Source organism: Panthera leo, chromosome B2, assembly GCF_018350215.1.
Source record: "Panthera leo isolate Ple1 chromosome B2, P.leo_Ple1_pat1.1, whole genome shotgun sequence".
Classification (NCBI taxonomy): domain Eukaryota; kingdom Metazoa; phylum Chordata; class Mammalia; order Carnivora; family Felidae; genus Panthera; species Panthera leo.
The window spans coordinates 138,110,036-138,132,720 of record NC_056683.1 but is presented as its reverse complement, the minus strand read 5'-3'; the positions used below and the strand labels follow the sequence as shown (position 1 = coordinate 138,132,720).

The 22,685-nt window shown below is 39.7% G+C and overlaps 1 protein-coding gene and 1 pseudogene across 12 annotated transcripts in view; one reads left to right on the top strand and one right to left on the bottom strand.

Moving 5' to 3' along the window:
* IPCEF1 (interaction protein for cytohesin exchange factors 1) overlaps window positions 1-22,685 on the top strand; it is a 180,657-nt gene that overhangs the window by 63,790 nt on the left and 94,182 nt on the right. The gene's annotated exons all lie outside the window — the stretch shown is intronic.
* LOC122220514 lies at window positions 1,851-4,673 on the bottom strand (annotated as a pseudogene).

The window sequence follows — 22,685 nt, the reverse complement described above, 5'->3', positions numbered from 1 at the left end:
AGGATTTCCTGGCTAACCTTAGTTCATTTACTCTTTTCTGAATTGGCCCTTGCGGCAAAGGTGTTAAATACTTTGACCCGTTTATTTCTTACCACCTCTACTCCCTTCACTGAGGTCCAAGGCATTCTCCTATCTTCCCTGGATTACCGCAGTAGCCTCTTAATTGACCTCTCCGTTTATGTCTTTGCTTCTTTCAGTCTCTTCTCAGTGCTGGAGTCAGAGCTGTTCGCGTGTGTGTCGGATCAAACTTTGTAAAGCTTGCCTGTTTCACTTCAAGAGAAGCCAAAGTCTTCAACAGTAGCTTGAAATACCACCCACGATCCACAGGAACTGGCCTCCCATAATCCCTACACCCCTATCTCCTACCACCCTCCCCCCCATCTTACGCTATGCCTCTGCCATCCTGGCCTCCTTATGTCTGGCCTTACACATGCCAGATGCCCTTTCAATCCCAATTCAGTGCTCTGGTTGCTCCGCTCTTGGATTCCCACACGTTGTTTCCTTATCTCATTCTGGTCTTCACTCAAATGTCACCTATTTAGGGAGACCGTTCCCATCCATGCATTTAAAATTACATCCCTCTACAATACTCATGTCTATTTTACTTTTCTTCATTTATTTCCATCTATTATACTATTGATTTTACTGATTTATCCTGTTAATTGTCTAACCCCACGAAATGTAAACCCCGTGAAGGCAAGGGGCTTTTATCTACTCTGTGCTGTATCTTTGGGCTCTAAAACTGCATGTGCTACATAGTTAGCCACGAAGTATTCGATAAATGAGTGAATGAGTGGCAAACCTGAGCCATATGCTTGCTCCTGTTTGGGGGATGTGGGGCCATATGTGGGGGGAAGAGGCAGTTCCAACTGGTCAGACAAGCGTTAATAAATGTCAAAAACAAACAAAAGATCCGTCTGGTGAACTTTGAGAAATGGGGTCTGTGTTGAAAGGAGATAAGATGAGTAGGTGGAAGAAAGCCACAGACTATGAAACAGTAGTTTCCTAATTTGTTTGATTTTGAATTTTGAGTGTATATAATCGTCCTTATATGTTATAATAAGTTTTAAATGTTAGGTAATTTTGCCTGGAAAAAAAGTATGGGGAAAATAATTTTTTTCTGATTTTCTGTATAATTTGTTTCCATTTTAATTAGATTTTTACTCCTGCTGACCAATGAATGAACGAATAAGCTAGGTTTGGGCTAAGAAATATTTTATTGTTTTCAAGAGAGCAGGTTGCAAGACGGGTTGTCAGGCAATCTCTCTATATTAGATTTCTTCTTAACTGTTTGCCTGTATCCAAATGAAATTTTTGAAGTTAATTTCAGGCTGGATAATTAACAGGTTGATAGCTGTCGCTCAAAAGTTTTTATTTGTATCTAATACCCTCTACCCCTTTAATCCGTCTCACTGGAGTTCTATTACTTTTTGTCCAAAGAACTAGCTTTGTGTTTTACTGATCTTCTCCATATTTTTCTATTTCATTGAGTTCTGCCTTTATTTTTGCTATTTCTTCCTTGGTTTGCTATTTTGCTATTTTTCCAGTTTCATGTGTTGAGCCCTTAGCTCATTTGTTTTCATTCCTTCTTGTGTTCTGATAAATGCATTTAAGGTGTCAGTTTTCCTCTAAAAATGCTTCAGTTGTGTCTCCTAAAGATTTTGATGTGTAGTGTTTTCAGTGGTGATAAATTCTAAGTATTTCCCATTTGATTTCCTTCTTGATTCAAATTGTTTTTAGAAGTAGTGTGAGATTTTGTTTTCAGACACATAGACATTTTATTTATTTATTTATCTATCTATTTAGAGATTTGATATCTCATCTTATTTATTTGTTGCTCTTAGAAAATCTCATTTTTGACTAGAGTCAGACTTAGAATGTAGAAGCTGTCAGAGAGGACAGCTGTCTGTTCCCTAGCAATCTGTTCCTGGCATTTTTGTTTGGCCTCCTTCATTCTCTTGGCCAAAAATTTAGCATATTCTGCATCCTCTTCTTTATTTTTCTCAGTACGCTATTTCTTAAAAGCAATACACCCACATTTGTGTTGTAGGACACGTGGAATAACAAGACCCTGAATCTTGAGTGCTTTGGTTCCAGGTTTCTTACTTTCCTTGTTTAGGGGCTTTCTCATAACATAGTTGCAGACATTGTCTTTTTTTTAATGTTTATTTATTTTTTGAGAAAAAAGAGTGTGAGCGGGGGACGGGGGTGAAAACAGAGAGGGGGGCAGTGGATCTGAAGTGGGCTCTGTGAGAAGAGCAGTGAGCCGGATGTGGGGCTCAAACTCACGAACTGTGAGATCATGACCTGAGCCGAAGTCGGACGCTTAACTGACTGAGCCACCCTACCACTCCCACTTCATCTTCTTTACAGAGATTGAAAAGGGTGTGGATTCTGCTTGCTCTTTTGGGTCCCAGGTGACAAGGCACCGTAGTATCAGTGAGTCCGGGAATATTGTCCTTCCCTTTTTATACAATGACCAAGTTGAGAACAGTGAGCTTGGCATCCACAATGCAACCCAGACAGATTTGCACTTTTCTTTCTCCAGTCTTCCTTGGTCTGGAGCAGGAATGCCCCTTACTCAGCAGTAGGAGGTCAGAGCCATGGATCAAGATACCCCGCTTCTTGGGGAAGCCTTGTTTGTCATTGTCACCGCTGATTCAGGCCACATAATCCTTCCATTCTTCACCCAGAGCATCAGCAGCAAGTTCTTTGGCCATATGCTTCTCATAAAAGGTACAAAGTTTGCATTCATTGCAAACTTCAATGAGTTTCTGGCAGTCAGTAGCTGGGAAAGAGATGTTCAACTTCATCCTGAAGCAGCTTACCACCTCCAAAGCACCACGAAAAAAAGCAGACATACAGATATCTTAAAGCTACGTTTTCACTATTAATTTCTACAATTAATGTGTTATAGTCAGAGAACTTAATCTGTGTTAAATCGATTCTGTGAAATTTATAAAGACCTCTGTTGTAATACATCACTTTGTCAGTTTTTGATAATATACCATGTGGGAAGGAAATGAGTGTGTGTATTCTCTTCCTCAAGTACAGAGTTCTGTGTATCTGAAATTTGCTAATTTACAAATTTACTAATTTGAAATTTACATCTGCTTTTCTGTTTACCTTTTGTCTGTATAAGCCACTGACTGCTGAGAGATTTGTGCTGTAATCTTCAACTACATAATTGCCAAATTATTTGCTTCTTTTTTTCCAGTTCTATGAGTTGTGGTTGCTCGATGTATTTTGAGGCAATATATGTTTATGAAGGTTATATATTCCATTTTTGGTTTTTTTATTAGTCTGTAACATCTTTCTCTATTAAACATATGTACATATGTTTAACAATGCCTGGTAAATATATTATATATGTGTGTAAATATTTCGGTAATTTCTCCCAAAGCATAAATTCTAGACTACTTGAGTCAAGAAATAGAATTACTGTCAGAAGCTTAGAATGCTCTCTTGTGCCCCTTCCAATAAATCTCTGCCATCCCCCCAAAGGTAACCACTCTCCTGCCATTTGTGGTAACTCATTACTTCCTTACATTCCCTTACAATTTTATGGCCCACTAAACACTATGCTAAACACAATGGCCTAGTTTTGCCTGATTATATTATTTTGTGTCTGGCTTCTTTCCCTCAGTATTATGTGACTGAGTGTAGAAGTAGTTTTTTCTTTTCTTTTCTTCTTATTGCTAAGGAGTGTTCCATTGTATGATTATAACACGATTTATCCACTTTCCTGTTGATGGACATGTGGGTCATTTTCAGCATTTTGGCTATTTTCATAAGCCCGCTAGAAGCATTGTTATCCGTGTTTAGCGTACCTCTGCTTGCACATCGGGCACGTGTGCCCCTCACCGTAAAATTTATGGATCAAAGACCGTGCATGTGATCAACTTTGGCAGATATTGCTAAACAGCTTTCCAGTTGGTCGCCCCAATTTGTACTCCCAATAGCAGTGTTTCAGAGTTTTTTCATTGGCTTTACAATGTTGATACATGGTATCGTCAGTCTTAAAATTTCATTATTTTGGTGGTTTCATCTTGCATTGGCCTGATTGTTAATGAGGTTAAACACCTTTTCATATGTATTTGGCTGATTGATATACTTTTTTGTAAAATGGCTATTCATTTTTTCCTTGGGGTTTTTTTTTTTTTTTTTGCTTGTTTCTTACTGATTAATAGGACTTCTTTACACATGCTGGTATGGGGTTGTAGGGGTTATACGTATTGCACTCTGTTCTCATTCATTTGCTTTTACAATCCCTAATGTTGCCTTTGGGTGAGTAGAAATTCTTAATTTCAGTGTGTTCCCACTCATGAAGCTTTTCCTTTATGGTTGGAGCCAATGGGGAATGCCAGTATTGTCAATAAATGATAATGAGCCAATTGGTTATTAATTTTAAAAATGAAACTTTACTTTTATTTGAAATATAATCAAAAACTAATTGCAAGTAGATTGTATATCTAATATGAAAGGCAAAGAAAGTTCTAGAATAAAAGGTAGGATAATATCCTTATGACCATAAAAGAGTAAAATTAAGAGCAAATAAAAAACACTAACCATAGTCATCTTTCCATTCTCAAACATTGTAAACTAATTAATGAACATAGCACATCCTTCCAATTATTTAATTATTCTTTAAAAAAATTTTTTTAATGTTTATTTTATTTTATTTTTGAGAGAGAGAGAGAGAGAGAGGGAGAGAGAAGAGCACGGGAGGGACAGAGAGAGAGGGAGACACAGAATCCGAAGCAGGCTCCAGGCTCCGAGCTGCCAGCACAGAGCCCAATGCAGGGCCTGAACTCATGAAGTGAGATCATGACCCGAGCTTAAGTCATAAGCTTAACTTATGCAGGTTAAGTTAACCATGCAGGTACCCCTATTTAGCTCTTCTTTAATTTATTTCAATAATGTTTTATAGATTTATAGATTTCTTCATAGAAGTATTACACAACTTCTGTTAGGTTCATTCTAATGTATTTGAAATTTGATGATGTTGCTGTATATGTATCTTCTTAAAAATTTTATTTTCATGTTATTTATCACTGGCATATGAAAATTTTATTGAGCTTTACATATTGGCCTTGTATCTATTAACCCTTCTATGTCCACTCTGTAGTCTTTTTTTTTTTTTTTAATTTTTTTTTTCAACGTTTTTTATTTATTTTTTTTGGGACAGAGAGAAACAGAGCATGAACGGGGGAGGGTCAGAGAGAGAGGGAGACACAGAATCGGAAACAGGCTCCAGGCTCCGAGCCATCAGCCCAGAGCCTGACGCGGGGCTCGAACTCACGGGCCGCGAGATCGTGACCTGGCTGAAGTCGGACGCTTAACCGACCGCGCCACCCAGGCGCCCCTCTGTAGTCTTAATAACTCATGTGCATGTTCTTTTCCACATGTAATATCGTATCATCTGAGAATACTGAGTCTTAATTTTTAATTTTAATCATTATAATTCTTACAATTTTTTGTTTTATTTAATGTTTATTTATTTTTTGAAGGAGACAGAGGCAGAGTGTGAGTGGGGGATGGGCAGAGAGAGAGGGAGACACAGAATCCGAAATAAGCTCCAGGCTCTGAGCTGTCAGCACAGAGCCTGACATGGGGCTCGAACTGATGAGTCTTGAGATCATGACCTGAGCTGAAGTCAGATGCTTAACCAACTGAGCCACTCAGGTGCCCCTTAACTCTTACGATTTTTAAATGAGGCCTGCTAATACAGTGTTGTTGGTGGTGAGCATCTTTGGTTTATTCCTAATGTTAAAGGAAAAGTTTTCTACATTTCACCATCAAATATGTGATGGAGGAAATAAGGACCATTTTACTCATTGAAAACGGTGCAGTAAGAACCTCTTTGTTTTGCCCATGATAGGATTTGGGAAGGACTTGGTCTGGCAGTTCATCTCTGATCCACCTGCTTTTAGCTGGACTGGTTGGGAGGAGAATCCACTTCCAAGATCACTTTTGCCTCTACACATCTAGAGCCTTGGCATTCTTTGTTTTTTTTTCTTTTCCGTGTGGCGTTTCATCCTCCTGGGACTACCAACATGGGTTTTTACAGCATGGCCAGAGTAATTGGACTTTATAAATGTCACTTGGCCCCCCTAGGACAAGTCTATTTCTTTCAGATCTAAAATCCTATGAATCTGAGTCCCTGAGGGCATAGCAATTGCAATTAAACATACCTATTTACTGAAAAACAATTTCTAATCTCAACTTTGGGCATGACCAAATTTTAGTACTATGGGGCAAAGAAAAAATAGATGATTCCCTTGGTTTTTGTGATGACAGACTTTTACTTTTGAGGTTAGATGATGTTATCTAGGGTGCTGGAAGAGTGGCAGGTGCACATGTAAGTTGACTGTGAGGAGGTGGGGACAAAACCGTGTAGGTGAGGTGTGAGTGAGAAAGAGAGTGTGAAGCGACAAAGTTGGGCGGGCCACAGGAAGCTGGGCGGACCACAGGAGGCTGGCTGGAAAATAAAAAGTCTCTGGCTTTACCTAAAAGCAAGAACAAAATAACCCAAAGACAAATGGAAAATCTCACACACAAAGTCTAGAAAGGGATGGAAACAAAAATACTCACACAAGTGCTCGGGGTAAGGTGAGCTGAAGTGTCTGGCCAATTACAATCTACCCTGTAATTTTTGTATTACTTCGCAGGACTTTATGCAGTACAGTAGTGTATTTAAAAAACAAATAGAGGAGCAAACACTTCATTTAGAAATAACCACAGAACTTCTTTTGTAAAAGTTAAATTTCTGGGTTTATAACTCCAGCAGATGAAAAAAAATGCTCTATTGAAACCTAAAGAGTGTTAAATTGGGGAGTCAAATAATGTTTTGGTCTTTGGTCTCAAGCTAAATAGTATACTTACATGTTGGTCCACTAGGTGTCTCTTTGCATACATGTTATGATTCCAGCCGGAGGCAGCTACTCTATTCTTGAAGGAAACAGTTTACATGGATTGTGCCAACAAATGCCTTAATTTGAGAGTGTTTAAGAATGACTTTAATTTACAGTTCTTCCTACAGGATAAAGAGATGTGTCTTGGCTACATGTCTCACTCCTGCATTAGAAGTTTTGGAAGCATTGACCCAGAATTGTCAGTAGCTGCAGAATTCAGGTACTTGCACTGGGGTTGTTGACAGGCTGGTATTGTGCAATAGTTGCCCATTTGGGATTATGAGCAGGAAGCCAGCCCCACATGATTTCTGAATGAAGCCTTGGCAAGGATACTCAATTCCAAAACAAGCTGTGTTTGGCTCTCCAATGTCTCTTTCTAGGAGCCCTATGCCTTCCTGATCAGATCCTTCAAAATTACCCATGGGTGCACATGTAGCCCTTTGTGTACAAGGTATCACTTTGAGTCACATAAGGTCCCTTTGAATTGTCCAAATTTGATAAATAATTTACCCACACTAACTTATCCTAAAATAAAGGCAGGGCCGATATAAGTGAATAAATATTCATTAGGTGCCTGCTGATAGTATGTGTGGACTGTAGTATCTATAAGAATTATTATACTCTTTCATCCTGTAAGAATGTGATGAGATTTACTGTTTGCAGAAAAATTAAGCATATAGCTAAGGAGAAGTTGAAAAGGCAAAGATTATTTGGACACTGCTGATGTCCAAAGGGCCCCGGGCTTAGAGTATGAAGACCTGAATTCAAATTCTGAATTTTTAACTTGCTAGCTGTGTAAAGTAGGTGGTCTGCCTGCTCTGTATGTCAGTTTATTCATTTCTAAATGTATAGGTAATACTACTTTACAGAGTTGGCATGCAAGCTACAGTGAGCACCAATTCTGCCAAATATCATTATAAGAGCCTCCTAGAGAAGTCACTGTATTCTTAAAAATTTTTTCCATTTTTTTTGAGAAATAAATGACAATGTCACTGTATAAATTTGAGGTGTGCAACGTGGCGTTTTTCTTTTTTTTTTTTATTGAAATATGGCTGAAGTATACTGTATTAGTTCCAGGTGTACAACATAGTGATTCAACTCATGTACAGTATGAAATGATCAGCGGGATGTGTAGTTACCATCAGTCACCATACAAAGTTATTACAATATTATTGACTATGTTCCCTGACAGCCTAATGGTTTGATTTATGTATTTTGTGAAATGATTCACCACTTTGGCTCAGCAAACATCTATCTTCTTATATAAATACAGTAAAAAGAAAAGAAAACGAGACTAAAAGAAACCATTTTCTCCTTGTGAAGAGAACTTGTTAGAATTTACTCTTAACAACTTTCCTTTATGTCCCACGACGGTGTTAGCTAGTCATCGTGTTTGTTACACTTCTCGTACTTATTTGTGTTGTAACCTGAAGTTTGCATCCTTTAAGAGAATGTTTATTTACTTTTGAGAGAGAGACAGAGAGTGTGCGAGTACACATGCCAGCAGAGGAGGGGCAGAGAGAGAGAGAGGGAGAGAGAGAATCCTAAGCGGGCTCTACACTGCCAGTGCAGAGCCTCACGTGGGGCTCCATCCCATGAACTGTTAGATCATTAACTGAGCTGAAATCAAGAGTCAGACACTTAACCTACTGAGCCACCCTGGCACCCCAGAAGTTTGTGTTTTTGACCACTTGCTTCCAATTCCTCCTCCCCCAATCCCTGCTTCTGGTACCCACAAGTCTGATCTCTTTCTCTAGAGTTTGCTTTTTTTTTTTTTTTATTTTTTTTTAGTCTTATTTTTGAGAGAGAGAGAGAGAGCGTGTGAGCAGGGGAGGAGCAGAGAGAGAGGGAGACACAGAATCCGAAGCAGGCTCCAGCCTCCGAGCTGTCAGCACAGAGCCCGACGTGGGGCTTGAACTCACGAACTTTGAGATCATGACCTGAGCTAAAGTCGGATGCTTAACCGACTGAGCCACCCAGGCGCCCCCCCTTTTTTTTTTTTAATAATGTTTATTTATTTGTGAGAGAGAAGGAAGACGCGATGAGTGGGGGAGGGGCAGAGAGAGAGGGAGGCAGAGGCTCTGCGTTGACAGCACAGACCCTGATGTGGGGCTCGACCCATGAACTGTGAGACCATGACCCGAACCGAAGTCAGATGCTTAACTGACTGAGCCACCCAGGCGCCCCTGTTTATTTTAGATTCACTTATAAGTGAGATCTTGTCTTTCTCTGTCTGACTTATTTCACTTAGTATAATTCCTTCAAGGTCCATCCATGTTGTCCCAAATGGTAGGATTTTCTTGTTTTTGGTTTTTGGGTTTTTTTTTTTTGGTTGAATAATATTTTATTGTGTGTATACGCACCCAAACTTCTTTAGCCATCCATCAAGAGATAGACACTTAGGTTGTTTCTGCGTCATGGTTATTGTGAATAATACTATGATCATGGGGGTGCAGATATCTTTTCAAGTTACTGTTTTCATTTCCTGCAGATAAATACTCAGAAGTAGAATTACTGGATCATGGGGTAGTTCTATTTTTTATTTTTTGAGGATCCTCCATACTGTTTTCCACAATGGCTGCACCAATTTACATGCTCACCAGCAATACACACGGTTCCCTTTTCTCCACATCTTTACAGCTTTTGTCATCTCTTATCTTTTTGCTGACGGGTGGCTATTCTAACAGGGATGAGGTGATATCTCATTGGGGTTTTAATTTGCATTTCCCTAGTGACCAGTGATGTTGAGCATCTTTTCATGTACCCATTGGCCTTTTATATATCTTCTTTAGAGAAATGTCTGTTCAGGTACTATGCCCATTTTTGATTGGATTATTTGTTGTTTTTTTTTTTTTTGCTCTTGAGTTGTATAAGTTCTTTATATGTTTTGGATGTTAACTCTTTATCAGATATATGGTTTGGATGTATTTTTTTCCCATTCTGTAGGTTTGTCTTTTTACTTTGTTGATGGGTTCATTTTTTACAAGTTAATTTACTTTGAGAGAGAGAGAGAGAGAGAGAGAGAGAGCAAGTGAGCGAGAGAGCAGGGGAAGAGCAGAGAGAAAGAATCCCAAGCAGGCTCTACAGTGTCAATGCAGAGCCTGATGTAGGGCTCGATCTCATGAACCATGAGATCATGACCTGAACTGAAATCAGGGGCTGGACGCTTAACTAACTAAGTCACCCAGGTGCCCCTGTTGATGGGTTCTTTTGCTGTGCAAAAGCTTTTTTAGTTTGATTGGTCCCACATATATTTTTAATTTTGTTGCTTGTGTTTTAGATGTCATATCCAAGAAATCATTACTAAGACTCATGTCAAGAAGGTTTTTTCCTTATGTTTTCTTCTACGAGTTTCATGGTTTTAGGTATTACTAAAACTTACACAACTCAAGAGCAGAAAAACCACAAATAATCCAATCAAAAATGGGTCTTTAATCTATTTCAAATTAATTTTTGTGGGTGGTAAAAGATACAGCGTAGGAGTGCTGACAATACTGAATCCATCATTGGCCCTCCGTCTTGTACTTTTCTGCACAATGACCTCCCTCAGGGCTATGTGTTCCAGGCCCTTTGGAGGTTAATGTATGTCTTGACCAGAAGGCAGGAAGGCTTGTTTTGAGCTTCTCTCTAGCACACAGATGGCATCACTTTAGATAACTAGTAGAGATCCTTTAGCACACAGATGGCACAGCTTTAGTTAACTACCCTTCGACCTCATCACAATGCCCCTCTATAAAACCTGTGGATTAAGGTCTGAGCTTTGTGGAGAATAGCTCCATAATGCCTGGGTCATCACAGATGACCGATCCCACTGGCAGTAAGTTACTCTGAAAAAACTCTGTAAACAGTATGTAGTGGCTTACTTTGGTTTTTGGTCTCAAAGTGCCTTCTTAATTTGGAAGATACTTACTGTCCCTCCTCCACCTTCTAACATATGGGTTCAGTTTCATCCTTTTGTATGTGAATATCTAATTATCTAGCAACATTTATTGAAGAGACTTTCTTTTCTCTTCTGAGTATCCTCGGCTCCTTTGTCAAATATTAGTTGGCCATGGGGTGCCTGGGTGGCTCAGTTGGTTAAGCATCTGACTTTGGCTCAGGCCATGGTCTGATGGTTTGTGGGTTCGAGCCCCACGTTGAGATCTGTGCTGACAGCCTGGAGTCTGCTTCAGATTTTGTGTCTCCCTCTCTCTCTACCCCTCCCCCACTTGTGCTCTCTCTCTCTCTCTATCTATCTATCTCTCTCTCTCTCTAAGAAATAATAATTAAAAAATATTAGTTGGCCATATATGCTTGGGTTTATTTCTGGGCTCTCTATTCTAGTGGTCTATTTGTCTCTTTTTATGCCATTACCATCCTGTTTTGATGAGTATAGCTTATAGTACAGCTTGAAGTTAGGAAGTATGATACCTCCTGTTTAGGTCTTTCTCAAGATTTCTTTGGCTAGGTAGAGTCTTTTGAGTTTCCATATAAATTTTAGGAGTGTTTTTTTCTACTGTAAAAATTTTGATAGGGATTGAATTGAATCTATAGATGGCTTTGGTAGTACTGATTATTTTAACAATACTAGTTCTTCCAATCCATAAGCACAGAATACCTTTCCATTTATTTGTGTCTCCTTAAATTTCTTTTTTCAAAGTTGTGTAGTTTTTAGTTTACCTCCTTAGGTAAACTTATTTCTAAGTATTTTATTGTAAAGGGGATTAATTTCTTTCCTAGAAATGTTGTCATCAGTTTATAGAAACACTACTAATTTTGTATCCTGCAACTTTACCGAATTCATTGATTAGATCCACAGTTTTTTGGTTGAGCCTTTAGGATTTTCTATATATAAAAGTATGTTGTCCACAAATACAGATAGTTTTACGTGTTCTTTTCCAATTCTGATACCTTTTATTTCTTTTTCCTGACTGATTGCTCTAGCTAGGGCTTCTAGTAGTATGTTGGATAGGAGTGGTGAGAGTGGGCACAATTGTCTAATTCCTGATCTTAGAGAAAAAGCTTTCATCTTTTTATCACTGAGTATGATGTTAGCTGTGGGCTTGCCATTTATGGCCTTTATTATTTTGACATATGTTCCTTCTATGCATAATGTGTTGAGTTTTTATGATGAATGGATGCTGAATTTTGTTTGCTCTTTCTGTGTGTATTGAGATGATCAAATGATCCTGTTCTTTAATTAATGTGACATATCACACTGATTTGTACACTGCTGATTTAAACTATCCTTGCATCCCAGGGATAAATTCCACTTGATCATGGTGAATAATCCTTTTCATGTGCTGGTGAATTTGGTTTGCTAGCACTTTATTGGGAATTTTTGTATCCCAATTCATCAGGGATATTAGCTTGTTGTTTTCTTTTCTAGTAGTGTCCTTTTTATGGTTCGGTATCAGGATAATGCTGGCCTTGTGAAAGCAGTTTGAGATTCTTCCCTCCTCTTTAACTGTTTTGGAAGAGTTTGAGAAAGATTGGTGTTCATTCTTTAAGTGTTTGGTGAAAGTCACAAGTGAAGCCCTCTGGTCCTGGGCTTTTCTTTGTTGAGATATATATTTTTTATGATTGACCCAGTATCCTTACTGGCAACTGTTCTATTCAGATTTTCTACTTATTCCTGATTCAGTCTTGGTAAGTAGTATGTTTTAAGAATTTTTTCATTTCTTCTAAGTTGTCCAGTTTATTGGTTTACAGCCTCTTCATAATACCCCTTATTATCCTTAGAATTTCTGTGGTATCAGTTGTAATGTATCCTTTTTTATTTATAATTTTGTTGATTTAAGTATTTTCTCTTTTTTCCTTGGTTAGTCTAGCTCAGGGTTTGTCAATTTTATCTTTTCAAACTCTAAGTTTGGTTAATATTTTCTATTGTTTTTCTCTTCTCTATTTCACTTTTTTTCTTCTATAATTATTATTTCCTATATTCTGCTAACTTTCTGCTCAGTTTGTCCTTTTTCTAGTTCTTTAAAGTGTAGAGTTAGATTCTTTATTTGGGATTTTTCTTGCTTTGTTTCATAGGTGTTTATTGCTATGAACTTTCCTCTTAGAACTGTTTTTGCTGCATCCCATTAAGTTCTGGCATGTTGTATTTCCATTTTTGTTTGTCCCAAGAAAAAAATGTTTAAATGTTTATTTATTTATTGTGAGAGAGCAAGCAACAGTGTATGAGCAGGGGAGGGGCAGAGAGAGAGAGAGAGAGAGAGAGAGAGAGAGAGAGAGAAAATCTCAAGCAGGCAGTGCACTGTCAGCACAGAGCCCAATGTGGGATTCCATCTCCTGAACCATGAGATCATGACCTGAGCCAAAAGAGTTGGATGCTTAACCGACTAAGTCACCCAGGCACCCTGTGTCTCAAGAAAATTTTTATTTCCCCTTTAACTTCTTCTTTGGTTCATTTGTTGTTCAAGAGAGTTCTGTTTAATTTCCATGTGTTTGTGAATTTTCCCATTTTCCTCTTGTTATTGATTTCTAGTTTCATGACATTGTGGTCAGAGAAGATAGTTGATATCCTTTCAATCTTCTTGAGTATGCTAAGATTTGTTTTGTGACCTAACATATTGTCTATCCTAGAAAATGTTCTATGTGTGCTTGAGAAGAATATGTACTGCTATTGTTGAACAGAATGTCTGTTAGGTCCATTTGGTCGATAGTGTTGTTCCAGTCTGCTGTTTCCTTATTGATTCTCTGTCTGGATGACCTATATACTGTAGAGAGTGGGGTATTAAAGTCCCCAACTATTATTGCATTACTGTTTATTCCTTCTTTTAGCTCTGTCAGTTTTTGCTTTATGTGTTTAGGTGCTCTAATGTTGGGTATATAAGTATTTACAATTGTTATGTTGTCTTGATGTATCGACACCTTAATTGTTATATAATGACCTTTGTCTCTTTTAACTATTTTTAAAGTATATTTTGTCTGATACAAGTATAGCTACCCTTGCTTTTTGTGGTTACCTTTTACTTGAAAGGTCTTTTTCCATCCCTTTACTCTCAGTGTATGTGTGTCTTTAAGGCCAACGTGAGTATCTTGTAGGCAGTATATTATTGGATCTTGTTTTATACATTCAGCTATTCTATGTCTTTTCATTGAAGAATTTAATCCTTTTGCATTTAAAATAATTATTGATAGGTAAAGACTTACTATTGTCATTTTGTTAATTGTTTTCCAGTTGCTTTGTAGATCCATTGTTCCTTGTTTCTTATCCCTTTGTGTGTGCTTTTTTTTTTTTTTTTTTTTTTTTTTGGAGAGAGAGAGAGAGAGAGAGAGGGTGCAAGTGAGCAGGGGGGCAGAGAGAGAGTGGGAGAAGATCCCAGGAGGGGCAGAGAGAGAGCGAGTGAGGGGGGGCGGGGAAGCGGGGATCACCCAGGGCAGGGCTCGTGCTCACCTGAAAAAGGGGCTCGTGCTTACCCAGCATGGGAGTCTAACTCATGGACCATGAGATCGTGACCTGAGCCAAAGTTAGATGGCTAACTGACTGAGCCATCCGGGCACCCCTGCGAATGCTTTGATATCTTTTGGTACCCATATGCTTTAACATCTTTATCATGTCCTTTTGCATAATTATTACAAGATTTCCCCTTGTGGTTACCATGAGGCTTATGTAAAATATCTTACACTTCTAACACCCTTTTTAAAATTTGATAATGAATTAATTTCAATAGAATTTTCATACTTTACATTTTTACCTCTTATCCCCCTCACATTTAGGCTATTGCTATTATAATTTACATGTTTTTATATTGTGTAACTAATAACGGTTTATTGTATTTATGGTCATTTTGCTACATTCATTTAACTTTTAAACTAGAGTAATGAGTTATGCACCATTATTACCATATTGCAAAATCTAACTATGACTATATATGTACTATTACCAGTGAAATCTACACTACCTTTTTGTATTTTTATGCTGTTAAATTAGCATTATTCTACTTCCACTCAAAGAGCTCCCTTTAGCATTTCTTGCAAGGCAGGTTGGTTGTAATGAACTCCCTCAGCTTTTATTTTTTCAGGGAAGTCTTTATCCCTCCTTCATTTTTGTAATTAAAAAAAAATAATGTTTATTTACTTTTGAGAGAGAGAGTGAGGGAGGGGCAGAGGAAGAGAGAGGGAAACACAGAATCTGAAGCAGGCTCCAAGCTCTGAGCTGTCAGCACAGAGCCTGACACAGGGCTCGAACTCACAAACCATGAGATTATGACCGAGATTATGACCTGAGCCAAAGTTGGACGCTTAACCAACTGAGCCATCCAGGTGGTCCAGTGATACCCATTTCTTTGGGGCCAGTTATTAGAGCTTTATCAGTTTCTTTGGTGGTGTCATATTTACCTGATTTTTATATGATCCTTCTTTCCTTTTGTTGGTATCAGTGCATTTGAATCATGGGCCTTCTTTTCTGAACTTTATAGGTTTGCTTTGGCAGAGGCAGTTTTTCACCAGTTAGCTCAGTTTGGGTTTCTGGGTGTGTCTGCTGGTAATGTCTTTGGGCAGGTGAGACCTGCTATTGTCTATTTTTGGCTGAGGCAACTGTTTGAGCTCTGATGATGGAGATAGGGCTGTGCCACTGGTTGAGAATAGTTGGATGGGACTACTGGCTTGGTTCGTTACCCAAGTGAGGCTGTAAGATTGGCTCCACAGTGGCGGGAATTCTTTGGCCAGGCTTACTAGACGGTTGGGACTGGGTACTGTCTTTAGTAGTAGCTGAAGCTATGAATGAGCTTCCCTACCCTGGAAGGGCAGTAGGCCAGGGCCCAGAGCTCGTACAGCTTGTTGTTTGGGGACCTGAATCCGGCCTGAGTGTGTCCTGAATTCCCCAGTCAGGTGAATCCCCCCATTTTGCTCTGCAGATGGGGGAAGCCATGGGCTGTGCTCTCGGTTCAAGTGCCACCGTACGTAGGGCTGTGGGATATACTGTGCGGCTTCGTGTGTGCTTTGGTTACGTTTTCTTGTCAGACAGGCTGAAGGCTGTGTTCAGTGATGAGTAGGGCTATGAATTAGATTCCCTGCCCAAGCATAGTGCAAGCAGCTCTAAAGCCAATAAAGCTCTTTGTTCATTGTCTTAACTCAAGCTGACCTGTCTGACTTTGCTGTGCAAACCACTGGCTCTGTCTGCTCTGCTCTTGACTCAAGCACCACTAGGTTGCGTACCTTTCAGGTGTTTTCTCCAGCCCTTCTGATTTGATGGGTCCAGAAGACACTCTCTGCAGTTGGTGGGGCCAAATCTTAGCCCCTTGCCTGGGTGGGAGGGGAGGAGCCACCCCAGGCCATTGTCAATTTCCCAAATGGGTTGTCTCTTTGGGAGGAGCTGGGAGCTACCTTCAGCCTTGGCTATGAATTAATTCATCCGCCAGCGTATAGCCCGGGAAGCCTTCACACTTGGTACTGGCTTTGCCTTGGGGGAGATCAGCTCTGTCCACCTGCCTCTTGGCTCCAGTGCCACTGGGCTGCACAGCCTCCAGGAGTTCATCAGCCTTTTTCGCCAGATGGGGCTGGAAGGCACTCTCCACAGCAGGTGGGGCTATGACTCGGCATCTTGCCTGGACGTGGGCCACACAGCCCTGTGGCTGACAAAATTTGTTGGAGGATCTGAAACAGACAGATCTGCACCCCTCCTTCCCGCCCCCGCCACCCCAGAGTTCCTTGGTCAGAGCGCCGCCCCAACTTGGTTCTGTAGATGAACAAAGCCTCTGGTTGAGTTTACTACTTGGGCACTGCAGGCATGAACTTGGTCTCCCAAGATCTGTGTGCTGCTTGTTGCCAGCCCAACCTTCCTTCTCCATCATGGTCAGATTTTGGGGGCTGGGCCCTACAGATTCCTCTGCAATCCCTGTGGTACGATATTAGGGTAGAGTCTCCTACAAAGTGACTCACAGTGCTGGGAAGCTGGGTTCTCAGGGGAGATCTCTGCACATGGTGCTGCCCTGTCTTGGGGGAGAGGCGATGTAGTCAACATGTAGCCATTTCTCTTACCCTTCTAAGGCATCATCTTGGGCTTTGAGGTGCAGGGAGCTACTTCAGCCTCACCCTTATGCTCTAGAATTCTCTCAATGGTGTTTTGTTCTTGAATAGATGTTACTTGTTCTTGTGAGAGGCAGCAAAGTAAGAAGCAACTTATGTCCGGGTGCATGGGTGGCTCAGTCGGTTAAGTGTCTGACTTTTGGTTTTGGCTCAGGTCACGATCTCACGGTTTGTGACTTTGAGCCCCTGCATCAGGCTCTGTGCTGTCAGTGCAAAGCCTGCTTTGGATCCTCTGTCCTCCTCTCTCTCCGCCCCTCCTCCAGCTTGCACCCTCTGTCTCTCTCAAAATAAATAAATAAACTTTGAAAAAAAAAAAAAAAACCACTTCTGTCACCATGTTGGTAATGTTACTCCAGTCACCTTGTTCTTGAAAAAGGAAGCCTTTCCATTATTATGCGCAACAGTTTAGCTCCCTATGGTCTCTACATTCTCTACTCATCCTCTCTGACAAGGCCTTGGGCACTACCTTTGCAAAATCATAAGGCCTGCTAAAGTGATATTTCCCAATGAAAGAGCTAGCCAGACAAAAGAGGAATTTTGGCCCCAATTCCACCTCAATAGGTGCAAACAGCAGGCAGCTTTTGTAATAGGTTTTTTTTCTCTGGCTTTCTTCCAGCCAGCAATGGTCCCGTGGTAGAGACCACTGCTCCATAGGGTATACTTTATTCACTCTGGTGGAACACGTTCAGTGGAAGGCCATTTGGCAAAGCTGAATTAGAACGACTGGCTGTCTCAGAGCAGTGTATGTACAGTCCGGATCACACACGCAGAAAGTGTGCTATCTTCCACGCAGAGAAAATAGGATTATGATTCTTGCCGAATAAAGAACAATAAAGTGGAGAAATTGAGGGATGCGAATTGCAGAAAGGTAAGGGCCATCACTTGCTGGTCATGCCCGGTCCACCTTAGAGCACTGCATCTTCTCTCACCACAAACGGGGGTGTGGGGGGGAAGGAGTCAGCTGCTGTTACTCAAGGGCTGCCATTGGAGAGACCCAGGGTGAACTCCTGGGTCAGACTGCAGTGGACTTTGAGACTTGGCTTGGGGGCTCCTAGTGTTTCCTGTGGCCTCACCAGAGGCCTAGTGGCCCTTTCCCTACTTGATGTGGTGTCTTGGTGCTACCATCAACCTTTGAGAAGATTCCTTGAGTTTCAGCCACAAATGTCCTAGATCAGACCTAAGCACACAGCTAGATTGAATCTTAGAAGGACTGGCTCCTAGAAGTTCCTGGGATCTGTCACCGCCTGGAAGAGGAAGTAGGTACCGTGCAGGTTTTATCTGCATCACTGTACAAGGCTGCTGTTAGGATGTGTGTGTGTGTGTGTGTGTGTGTGTGTGTTTAGAGGGGTGTGCAAATATGTTTTGAAGGGCCCTTGCCTATATAAATAATTCAAAGAGCTGAAAGCGTGCTAGCCTAATTCTGGAAGGCCTGTGGGAGCAATCACTTATAGGGCTGGCATGATGGAATTTAACACAATCAGGGGAACAGAATCAGCCCCATGGGGTTGAGTCTCTTCCAGCATCTAGTGAACCCTATGAGCTGGGGAAGGAGAGTGCCTCAAAAGGAGCAATGGGCGTAGGGTGAGATGCATAGGGCATGGCCCACTTACCTGAGCCCTAAGGGCAGGCATGCGGGGGTGCAGACCGCAATCTTGGAGTTTGGGGTTCTGGAGGCTCACAGAAGGGCCAGAGACCCCTCCAGTCCAGGGACACAAAGGAGTTTCGTGCCTTCCCAAGGGGGCGTGGTCAACAGCCGCGTGCACCTGGTGGTGCAGGTTCTTCTGGGAGGTAGAAGAGGCAGGTTGTTCAAGATGTCTCGTAGTTTGCCACCTGCTTGTTACCATAGTAAAATAGTCGATTGGGAGCAGACATTGACATGATTGGCTGACAGAGGAACTATCCTCGCTTAGAATTGTAAATTTTTCTGTCTGAGTCTTGACTGTCAGGGCTGGCAGCTTCTGTGGGAATGTAAGAATGGACAAGCGAGGGAGAGGTCTGCCAGTCTCTTCAGATGATGTATCACAGCATTTCGGTGGTGTTGAAAATAAAGTAATTTTAATCATCATAGTTTGTTTAAAAAAGCTGTGGCTCTGAAAACCATCTGTCAGTTCATCCTCAAAGTGGAGAGACGGCAGAAAAGAAATGTAACAAAACGACTGGGAAACTTCACAATAAAAAGAGAAAAGAATGAGAGAGAAAAGAAAAAAACTGAGGATTTTTAAAAGCATGCAGGGAATGGATTGGAATCAGAATGACAACGGAGCTTAAATTTAAAAGAAAAAATGTTTGAGATAATTTGGAAAAGGATTTTTCCTTTTTTGAATTTCCTGGACAAAGTAACAGCTCCAGCCCATCCCCATGCCATACATCATGGTATTTGTGCTCAAAAGGGAATCATCTTGTATTTTGCTTGCTTCTCTCCTGCTCTGCCTTAACAAGGGATCTTCTGCTAATTGGCAACACTAATGGATTATCTCATGCCCTATGCTTTTATATATGAGCAAAGATGAGTCTTCTCTCTTGCTTCCCATGGCATTGCTATGACGGAGTATGTAACAGAGGATGCTTGCTTACCGTTCTCATTGCTAGTTAAATGCCCACTTTGTTGCCACACGTATTTCATGCTTTTGGACGATGGAGACTTCTGCCTCTAAGAGTGACCAGCATTTTCTATTTCCTCTTTCGCTCTAGTTCCTGGACTAACAGTAATGCACGTGGTTTGCTTATGTTCATGGACTTTCTATAAATCCATTTGTTGCTCTGCGAATATCTTGTCAAATGCGAGCATTGTCATTTTAAAGGGTAAGCATGTTGTGAATTAGTATGTGGGTTTTTAGAATTTTGGTTCAGAGTTGTCTTGCTCTGTGAGAAAAGAAAAAAGGAAGCAGCTTAGGCCACGGTTTATTTCGCTTGAAAAACTGTCTTTAAATCACAATAAATTGCCTTTTCTCAAAAAGTTTTTATTTAAATTCCAGTTAGTTAACAAACAATGTACTGTGCGTTTCAGGTGTACAATATAATGATTCAACACTTCCATACAATGCCCTGTGCTCATCTAAATCGTCTTCTTTTTGAAAACCTTTAGCACAGTAGGCTCATACTGGTTTTGCTGCACCATTCCAAAGAATATAAGGTCTAGGGGGGAAAAATCAAGGGGGCTACTTTTGGATCAGTTGAACCAATAACTACTTTTAGTGAATTTTTCTTTGCTCTTAAAAAAAAAAAAAACCCAACCAATTATACTAGCAACTGCCTGTATAGCATTGGTTGCCATGTTGATATTCTTGGTTTATTTTCTGGTTCCAAAGTGACATAAGACCAGAGTCCATATTTTTGACTTAACTAATTTGCTAAATAGTTTCTAAAATGAGTTGCCAGAATAAACTTGCATTTTGTTTGTGTCTAAAACAAAACAGAATGCTTCTTCACTAGCGTCTTAGTCAGCTTGGGCTTCTAGAACAAAATACATAACTGGGTAACATGTCAACAACACAGATTTATCTGTCCTAGTTCTGGAGACTGGGAGTTCAAGATCATGGTGCCATCATGGTTGGGTTCTGGTAGGAGCTTCTGGGTTGCAGACTGGCGACTCTTCTCCTTGTCTGTTCGCATGGTGGAAAGAGGGTGAACTAGCTCTCCGGCCTCTTTAACGGCCTTAATCCGATTTATGGGGACTCCACTGTCATGACCTAATCAGCTCCCAAAGGCCCCACCTCCAAACACATCACATGGGGATGAAAGGTCAACATATGAATTTGGGGGGTGGGGGTGGTGGGACACAAACATTTAGTCCATGACAACCAGTATATATTAAGGAATTTTTCTTCTTTGAAATTAACTTTATTATTCATTTGGTAATGAAATGTGTTTTCCACTTTTTCAGTTACAGAACTTATCAGGAATACATTTTATTTCATTTCGCAAACGTAAAAATATATTTACGACCTTACTGTTTTGGCTGTGATGTGTTAAGGAATTGTGTTTTTAAAGAAGATAACTGTCTTCAATGTGACTGAGAAAACTATCCCCTGAAACCGCTAAACTCTGAAACGAGGCACCCAAAATGTGTCTAGGAGGGTAGGTTAGGAAGTTTAATCAACCTTGAAGAGTAAACGCTATTTTATTTGATGAAACCTGTTATCACACTTGCTCACATCCTTTTAGTTGTGCTAATTCCATCAGGAGGAATAGTTTTCTATAGCTAAACCATTTCTAAGTAATTGCTCCCATTCAAGGTAATTGTTCCCATTTAGTGAGCCTGCATAAAGTCCTGCAAATTCCTCATGTGATATTTCATCTAATTCTCATGAAATCCCTGAGCTGGTTGTTAGTATTTCTCTTTCACTATTCGGGGAAATTAAGTGATTTAAATAGGTTTCCACATTTAAGGAGCGGCGGAGTGAAATGTTTGACCCTAACCCATGTGGGTGTGTAGTAGTTTTGAAACGTGTTATTTTGGCCGTGTACCCAGAAAGTAATTTGGAAGCCTGATATATTCCCTGACACTTTACATTGTCACCTAGAATTTTCATTGTATGTTTAAATGGTTGCAAAAGATGTCACTTCTGGCGTATGATAAGTCTTGATAGTAAAAAGATTATATTTAAATATATATAAAAATATATAAAAGGTTATACTTAAATATAACCTAGGCGATCTAAATAGCACAGAGATTTTATATGTTTCATTAATTATTTTTTAAAAGTCATCTTTAGAGTTTTAATTTTACATTGTTCTATTTACCCCCATGCCCCCCGAAACTCATATTTTCATTCTACTACTCCATGGATTTTTGTACAATTGTATAATTTATTCTTTGCTTCAAAAACTTTCATTGATGACATTATGCATTTCAGCAAAAAAAAATACATATTTAAACTGAAATTAATTTAATTTTTTGTGTGTCATAATTCTTTAAGCCAACAAGATTTCATTTGGAGTGGGTTATATCATAATTGTTAGTAGTATATAATTTGACAACATGAATATGTTATTTTGACAAATAATGATTAATACAAGAGGTACATGCTTTTATTGAAAATGAACCATTTAATGAGATAGATGAGGCTTTTCCTCTAATTATGGAACTACTTCTAGGTAAATATTATTTATTGCTAGAATGAGAGAGAGTTCAGAGCAAATTTTAATCCTATTGTTGGCTTTTATATATGTGAGCACTTAAAACTGTTTTTCACATAAATAAATAGATGGAAATGAAGCACTTTTGAATTCTTTCCAAGTATATGCCAAGTATATGTGATCTGTCACAACTCCTTTTAATAATTAACAAACCATTAAAATAGATTTTCCTTCAATTTTGTTGACAGCAAAGAACTGAAACCTCTTGATTTATGAAAGTTATTTGTTGTCTTGTCATTGGGTTCTTATACATTTTTAAGTCCTGGGAATTATACAAAAATCCTTTAGCAAAAAAACTCCTTTGTCAAGACATATCAAAAAACGCCTTCCTTTTAACTCTTTTTACTTATGGGCACCTTGCTTAAACTAAGATTCTCATGAAGGGTTGGGAATAAGGCAAAATTATTACTTTCAAAACACTTTTGTCAGTGTCATTCTTATTTTTCATAAACTCCTTTGTGTGCTTTATAAGTATTTTTATCAAAATCTTGGACCTATATATTCAGTGTGTCAATATGTAGATAACATGTGTGCTGTAACAGGGTTAGCTGAGCTGGTTCTCTTTGTCGAAACAATAAGCAAATGTGTTTACATTAGTCTCCGTGACCACCATTTCAC